Source organism: Herpailurus yagouaroundi, unplaced genomic scaffold (assembly GCF_014898765.1).
Source record: "Herpailurus yagouaroundi ecotype Mexico unplaced genomic scaffold, PumYag 140, whole genome shotgun sequence".
NCBI lineage: Eukaryota > Metazoa > Chordata > Mammalia > Carnivora > Felidae > Herpailurus > Herpailurus yagouaroundi.
In genome coordinates this window covers 66725460-66732718 of record NW_024412395.1, presented here as the reverse complement: position 1 = coordinate 66732718, position 7259 = coordinate 66725460, and positions in this window count along the sequence as shown.

Genomic DNA, 7259 nt, shown 5'->3' with positions numbered 1-7259 from the left:
TCTCCATTTCATTTAGTTACTTTTCTAACATTTTATCTTTTTCTTTTATTTGCAGCATATTCCTCTGTCTCATTTTTCTTGACTTTCTGTGTTTATTTCTATGAATTAGGTAAAAGAGCTACTTCTCCTAAATTTGAAGAAATGGTTTTCTGTATGGTCACCCCTGTGTGTAGAGTGTGTGCCTGGGGACTTTGGCTGGCTGGCTGGTGCTGTGGCTGATGTGGACAGGAGGTCCCAGAGCACTCCATGCTGGGGTTGCCGTGGCAGGATGGCTGGAGCTGAAGTAGACATGTCCCAGGTGATGCTGGGGCTCTTTGCATAGAAAATGCCCTATTAGCACAGCTAAAGCTAAATTTGGGGGCAAAATTTTGGTGTAAGCCAGAGGGTCTTAGGGTGTTCCACACAGGGAGTAGACTGGCAGAGTGGCAGGAGCCAAGCTGGGGTGCAGGCCAGGAGGTGACAGAGTGCTTTGTGCAGGGGTTGCTCCGGTATGGTAGCTGGAGCCTAGGTGGGGCTCTGGTAAGACAGCTCTAGCTGAAGTGGGTGCAAGGCAGGGTATCCCGGGGTACTCTGTGCAGGGGTGCCTTGACACAGCAGCTGGAGCCAAGGTGGAGTGTGGACCAGGCTGTCCCAAAATGCTCTATGCAGGGCATGCTCTGGTGGGACAGTTGGATCAGAGCACAGGCTGTGGTTCATGGGGTGATCCATCCAAGAAGCACCCTGGCAAGGTAGCTGGATCCCAAACAGACATTAGCTAGAAGGGCTCAAAGGACTCTGCACTGGGGGTGCCCTAGGAGCCAAATTGGGGTGGGCCTGGAGTGTTCCAGGGTGATTGGCACCCGTGTCACCTTGGCAAGATGGCTAGAGCTGTATTGTCCCAGTGAATGCCATGCTGAAGTCACCTTGTGGGGCTCACCGAGGCAGCAAGCCAGCTCGAACATCTGGACCCTGTTCCTGTCCATACTATCAAGGTAGAGAGGGAACATAAACTATGGTATTTGCCAGCCCCTCTGACCCGGAAAGAGTTCCAGCAACTCCTTACCATTTGAGAGGGCTCTAGGGGCTAGTTCCTTTATATTCTAGGTGTTTAAACCATGGCTTTTTTTTTTTCCTGTAGCCAGGGCATCCCGGGCCAGAGTAGACTAGGGTCCCGAGGCTCACTGAGGCACCAGGCCAGCTATGGTTCCCATCTGTGCTATCAAGATGGAGGGGGCGTGTAAACCATGGCTCACCAGCCCCTTGAACCTGGAGAGTTCTAGCAGCAACCCCACTGTTTGGCAGGGTTTTAGAGCTGGTTTCTTTATATTCTAGTTGCCTTTTTAGACCATTGCTTTTTTTCTGTGCTCCAAAACAAATCAATCTGCTCATGGTCCTGTAGTACTATTTCTCCCCACTGTAGTTCACAGCAGGAGGTTGGTTTTTTCCCTTACTGTGTCTTTGTCTTTCTTGCCATTCTCTATCTCTGTGTGGTCTATCTTTTGTTGCGCAGAAACTGTCCAGTCAGTCCTCAGTTCTTCTTCAAGAGGAATTATTCTATAAACAGGTATAGATTTGGTATGTCCAGTGGGGAGGTGAGTTCAGGGTCTTCCTATATCACCATCTTGGATTGGAACCCACATCTTGCATCTTTTATTTTACGGACTTCATATATTCCTTAATTATTATACAGTAAAACCTTGGATTGTGAGTAACTTGTTCTGCAAGTGTTCCACAAGACAAATATTTCTAATACATTTTAACATGATAAACGAGTGATGTCTTGCAATACAAGTAGAATGTGACGCTGAATGTCACATGATCACAAGTAAGCCAATGGTTTTGAAATTCGCTTTGATATATGAGTCCTTTGAATTTCAAGCATGTTTCCAGAACAAATTGTGCTTGCAAAGCAAGTTTTTAGCTTTTACTGCATTTTTTTAAATTAATTTTACTACTTCTATCTTTTATCCTTCATACTTTTATAAGTAGTTGATCTACCACCTTTATTTATAAATCTCTTCTGGTGACACATCTACTCTCCTATATTTTCTTATTATTAATTAGTGCCTTTTCTTTTTAGCTCAGAGAGGTCCCTTTAACATTTCTTGCAAGGCTGGTTTAGTGGTGAAGAACTTTGGCTTTTGCTTGTCTGGAGAATTCTTAATCTCTCCTTCAATTCTGAATGATAACCTTGCCTCTGTAGAGATTTCTTGGTTGGTGGTTATTCCCTCTCAACACTTTGGATATCTCATGCCACTCCCTTCTGGCCTGTAAATTTTCTGAGACATCTGCTGACACCCATGTGAAAACTCTTTTATCCATATGTTGCTTATCTCTTGCTGATTTTAAGATTCTCTTTATCCTTAAATTTTATCATTTTAACTACAAAGTGTTTCAGTGTGTTTCTCTTTGGATTCATCTTGTTTGGAATTCTCTGGGCTTCCTGGATCTGGATGTCTGTTTCCTTCCCCAGGTTGGAGAAATTTTCAGGTGTTATTTCTTCAAATAATTTTTCTGGCACTTTTTTTCTCTCTCTTCCTTCTGAGATATATATAATGTGAAAGTTATTTCCCTTTGATGTTGTCCCCGAGCTCCCTTAAGGTATCCTCACTTTTTTTTTAACTCCTTTTTTCATTCTGCTGCTCTGTGTGGATGTTTTCTGTTGCTTTGTCTTCCAGCTTGTTGATTTGTGCTTCTATTTCATCAGTAATGCTGCTGTACCCCAATAGTGTATTTTTCAGTCCAGTTATGACTTTTGTTTGGTACTTGCTTTTATTTTCTAACTCGTTGTTGAAGTTCTTTCTGTCTGTGTTCATCTAATTCTCCCAAGTTCAGTGAGTGTCTTCATGACCATTACTTTGAATTCTGTATCACATAGGTTGCTTGTCTCCATTTTATTACAGTCTTTTTCTGGGGATTTGCCATGCTTTTGTCTTGGAACATTTTCCTCTGTCTCATTTTGCCTGTTTCTGTTTGTCTATGTGTATTAGGCAAAACAGCTACCTCCCTTAGTCTTGAAGGACTGGTCTTGTATAGGAGCTGTTCCATGTGGGCCAGAAGTACAATCTCCCTTGGTAACCAGAACTAGGCTTGGTCACCAGAGCCAGGAACTATATGAGCATCCCTCATATAGGCTATTGCCCAGCAGCTGTGATAGGGCTACAGCTGCTGTGCAAAGCCCAGGGCACTGATCCATTCCACTTCTGTGCAGAATAGCCATGGTTCAGGGTGCTCACCTAACCCAGTTGTATCTTAGGTGCTGAATAGGGAGGGAAGGGCTCAGGGTACTCCCTTGGCCAGTTGTAGCTTGGTATCTGTGAGGGCTGGGCAGGACCTGATGCTCTAACTCAGTCTGTTTGTCTCTCCACTGCTGAGCAAGGGGCATGGGGCTCAGAACTCTGACTTGACCTTGTTGGGGGTTGGGTGTTATGTTTTATGAGTGGGGTCTTGATTCTCACCCAGTTCAGTTATGGCACAGGGTAGGCCGATCATTCCCTCTGGTGCTCGCAGGTTAGAGGGAGGGCACCAAAAATTGTGCCTTTTGGCACTGTTACTAGCACGTTAAGAATGAGATTGTGAAAATAGTGTCTATGAGGACTTCCATCCCTGGATAAAGTCCCTGAAGATTTCTGCCTCTCCAGAAACTGCTTTAAAATTAGTAAGTGTGTAGGGGTGCCTGGGTGGCTCAGTCAGCTGAGCGTCCGACTTCAGCTCAGGTCATGATCTCACACTCCATGAGTTCGAGCCCTGCGTCAGGCTCTGGGCTGACAGCTTGGAGCCTGGAGCCTGCTTCAGATTCTGTATCTCCCTCTTTCTCTGCCCCTCACCTGCTCGTGCTCTGACTCTCTGTCAAAAATTAATAAACATTTAAAAAATTTTTAAAAATAAAATAAAATTAGTAAGTGTGTCTCCCTTGCTTATGGCTTAGTCTTAGATCTCAGGGCAAATGGGTTTGTGTGCAAGCCCTATGACAGTGGGATTTCTGTTCCCTATAGCTCTGCGATTCTACTGATTTTTTATTGCCCTGATTTTCAATGCCAGACATTTTGGGAGTTCATCTTTCCAGTGCCAGCTCCAAGTGTTGTGATGCCTAGTGTGGGAATAGTCCCTTCACTTCTCAAAAGAGAGTCCCATATTTTGGAGATCCTTCCTGATTGTGGGGTCACCACATCTTCAGTGGGATCCATAACAAGGTCATGTCTTTGCCTCTTTTATTCTTCTCAGTGCATCTCTTTGTTGTGAATATGTTGAATTGTTGTGAATACATTGTTCATCTAACTCTCTGGTTCCTCCCTTTCAGAGGAAAATTATTCTATATATAGCTGTAAGTTTGTTGTGTTCCTGAGAGGAAGGTCTTCCTACACCACCATCTCGGATCCCCTTCCCCCTAATTTTAGTGATTCTCTTTTTTTCCCCCACTATCTAGTGGTCCTGATGAAAAACCCAATAATGGCTGTAAGAACTCAGTCAATTATCAAAGTGTAGCCTTCAAATACCAATTTGTTTGCAGTGATGCTAATGAAACCTTAAATGAGATAATGTTGGTTAACAAGGTTGAACCACAAAAAGCAACCCCTTATAATTTGAATTCATCAAATGTAGTGTCAAAAAACAATAACCAAGAGTACCTAGGTGGCTCAGTCAGGTAAGCGTCAGGCTCTTGATTTCAGCTCAGGTCATGATCTCACAGTTCATGAAATAGAGCCTCATGTTGGGCTCTGTGCTGGACATGGAGCCTGCTTAAGATTCTCTCTCCCTCTCCTCTGTCCCATCCCCCACCACGTGCACATGTCCTTGCTCTCTTGCAAAACAAACAAACAATAACTAATATTTGCCTAGTCTGTGCTTTTCCTCTATACCACCTTATTTAAGTTTTCCATCAGCCATGTAAAGGAGGTATTACCATTGTGGGCGTAGCTAGATGGCTATAACATGAGGAAATTGAAATTTGCTAGAAATGTGAATCACCATGATTTGAACCCAGATCCTCCTGACTTTTGTTCCTATGTTTGTCAAATGTTTACTGAAAATCTACATTGTGAAAATGCTATACAGAAAAAAATTTCAGTGAAGAGGATAGAAATTAACATAAAAATAGTTATTCATCACTTTTTCTTAAAGTTTATTTTCAGAGAGAGAGAGAAAGAGAGCGTGCACATGAGTGGGAGAGGGACAGAAAGGAAGGGAGAAAGAGAGTTCTGCACTGTCAGTGAGGAAGGAGCTCAATTTGTGGCTCAGTCTCACAAACCATGGGACCGTGACCTGAGCCAAGACCAAGAGTCAGACACTTAACTGACTGAGCCACCTAAGCTCCCCGCCACTTATTTTTAAATAAAATTCTGGGGCGCCTGGGTGGCGCAGTCAGTTGAGCGTCCGACTTCAGCCAGGTCACGATCTCGCGGTCCGTGAGTTCGAACCCCGCGTCGGGCTCTGGGCTGATGGCTCAGAGCCTGGAGCCTGTTTCCGATTCTGTGTCTCCCTCTCTCTCTGCCCCTCCCCCATTCATGCTCTGTCTCTCTGTCCCAAAAATAAATAAACGTTGAAAAAAATAATTAAAAAATAAATAAATAAATAAATAAAATTCTACTTACAAAAATTGAATTTATACCCAAGGAGATATAAGGTGAAAGTCACATGCATAAAATTTCATAAAAAAAGTCACATTCATAAAAATTCATAAAATTTAATGACTGAAGTCACTCTTTTTTCCAACTTAAATACATGTTTATTTATAAAAGTTAATATTATTGATATTTTATTTATATTTTTAAGTTATTTATTACACAAATAATTTAATGATTTCAGTGGAAATCTTTTCTCACCTTACACACTCTTTCTGAGACATCTCCCCTTCACCTTTAATTCCAAACAATCATCTGGAATTTTCCAAGTCTCTACTATCTGCATAAGAACTAACATCTGATGTTACCTGAGTAGCTAACCCAAGATGGATTCAAAGATGCAGTGGAAATCTAGATGCCCCACCAAACCTTATAACTCAGAACATCTGAAAGAAAAGGACTAACCTCCCCCAGACACCCCCAAAAATCAGTAATAAACACTAAATGAAAAAAAATTAGTAACAGGAACTAAGTATCTATAAAAGTACATGTTAATAATGAAACATTTCTGTATCTAATTTACACAAATCTTTCAGAAGTTATCTAAATTAGAAATCAGGGTTTCAAAATAGCATTTATAACAGAAAGCTGGATATTGGAGGCAAATTTAAGCTGAATAAATATACTTGAAAGAAGTATTTCCTATGTAAAACAAAAATCTACTTTCTGGACTGAACTATAGAAATATATAAAATAAAAATTATTTTCAGCCAATTACTCTATGTTGCTTAATAGCAACAATTATGCTTTTCAATACAGTATTTAGGAAAGGTTTTTAACAAAGCTGTTCAAGTGTAATAAGCCCAGAGACTCCTGGGAATGTAATTATCTGGTTTGTTTTGAATCAGACTGTCTGCGGTTAGTCGAGTGTTTTAATAAGGTCTATAAGGATTAGAATCAGTCAACATATGAATTATGAAACTTCTAGTTTCAGGCTGAAGTACAGACAAAAAAAAACTAAATCATGTGGGAAATTGGGTATCCCTACAGGACTATGAAGTATTATTTGCAACCATAGCAAGTATAGGTTTGAAAACCAGGAAATAAAAGCTTCAATCAAGAAAGGTTTTGTCAAAGGGAAAAAAAAATCATATATTTCTCAACATGTAAACTTTCCCAACAGAAGCAGGTAGGTATTTATCTACTATAGCTAACAAAGTGAAAAGAAGTGTTATTGCAATGTTTTGATAAACAACTCAAGTAATTTTAAAATATGATCCTTAAGTTTATCTAATTTAGAAAGAAAATAATTATCACAACTTTTTCCCTAAGAAAATTGCCATATATATTAAGTGAAAATGTTTTTCTATCATTTGAATTGATTTTATTACTTTTTTGGTATTTAACATTATAAATTGATTAAAATCAATATGGTTTATTTCTAGATGACTTTTTTCTAGTCAAATTCTGAAAATGTTTTTATAAAAAAAAAAAAAAACAATGGACATAAGTCCATAATCCTAAAATAAGCACAGGTTCAAAATAAAGGATAAAGAAAGTAAGCAAATCAAGGATTTTGATGGAGCAAATAAATCCAAATCTAGGGACAATAGAGCAGAGTTCTTGAATTAACCCCACAATTGATTCAGAGAGAGCTTACTGATAAAATTAGTTTATTTCACTGTAAACCATAATAGAGAAATCTACCTATAAAAAGAA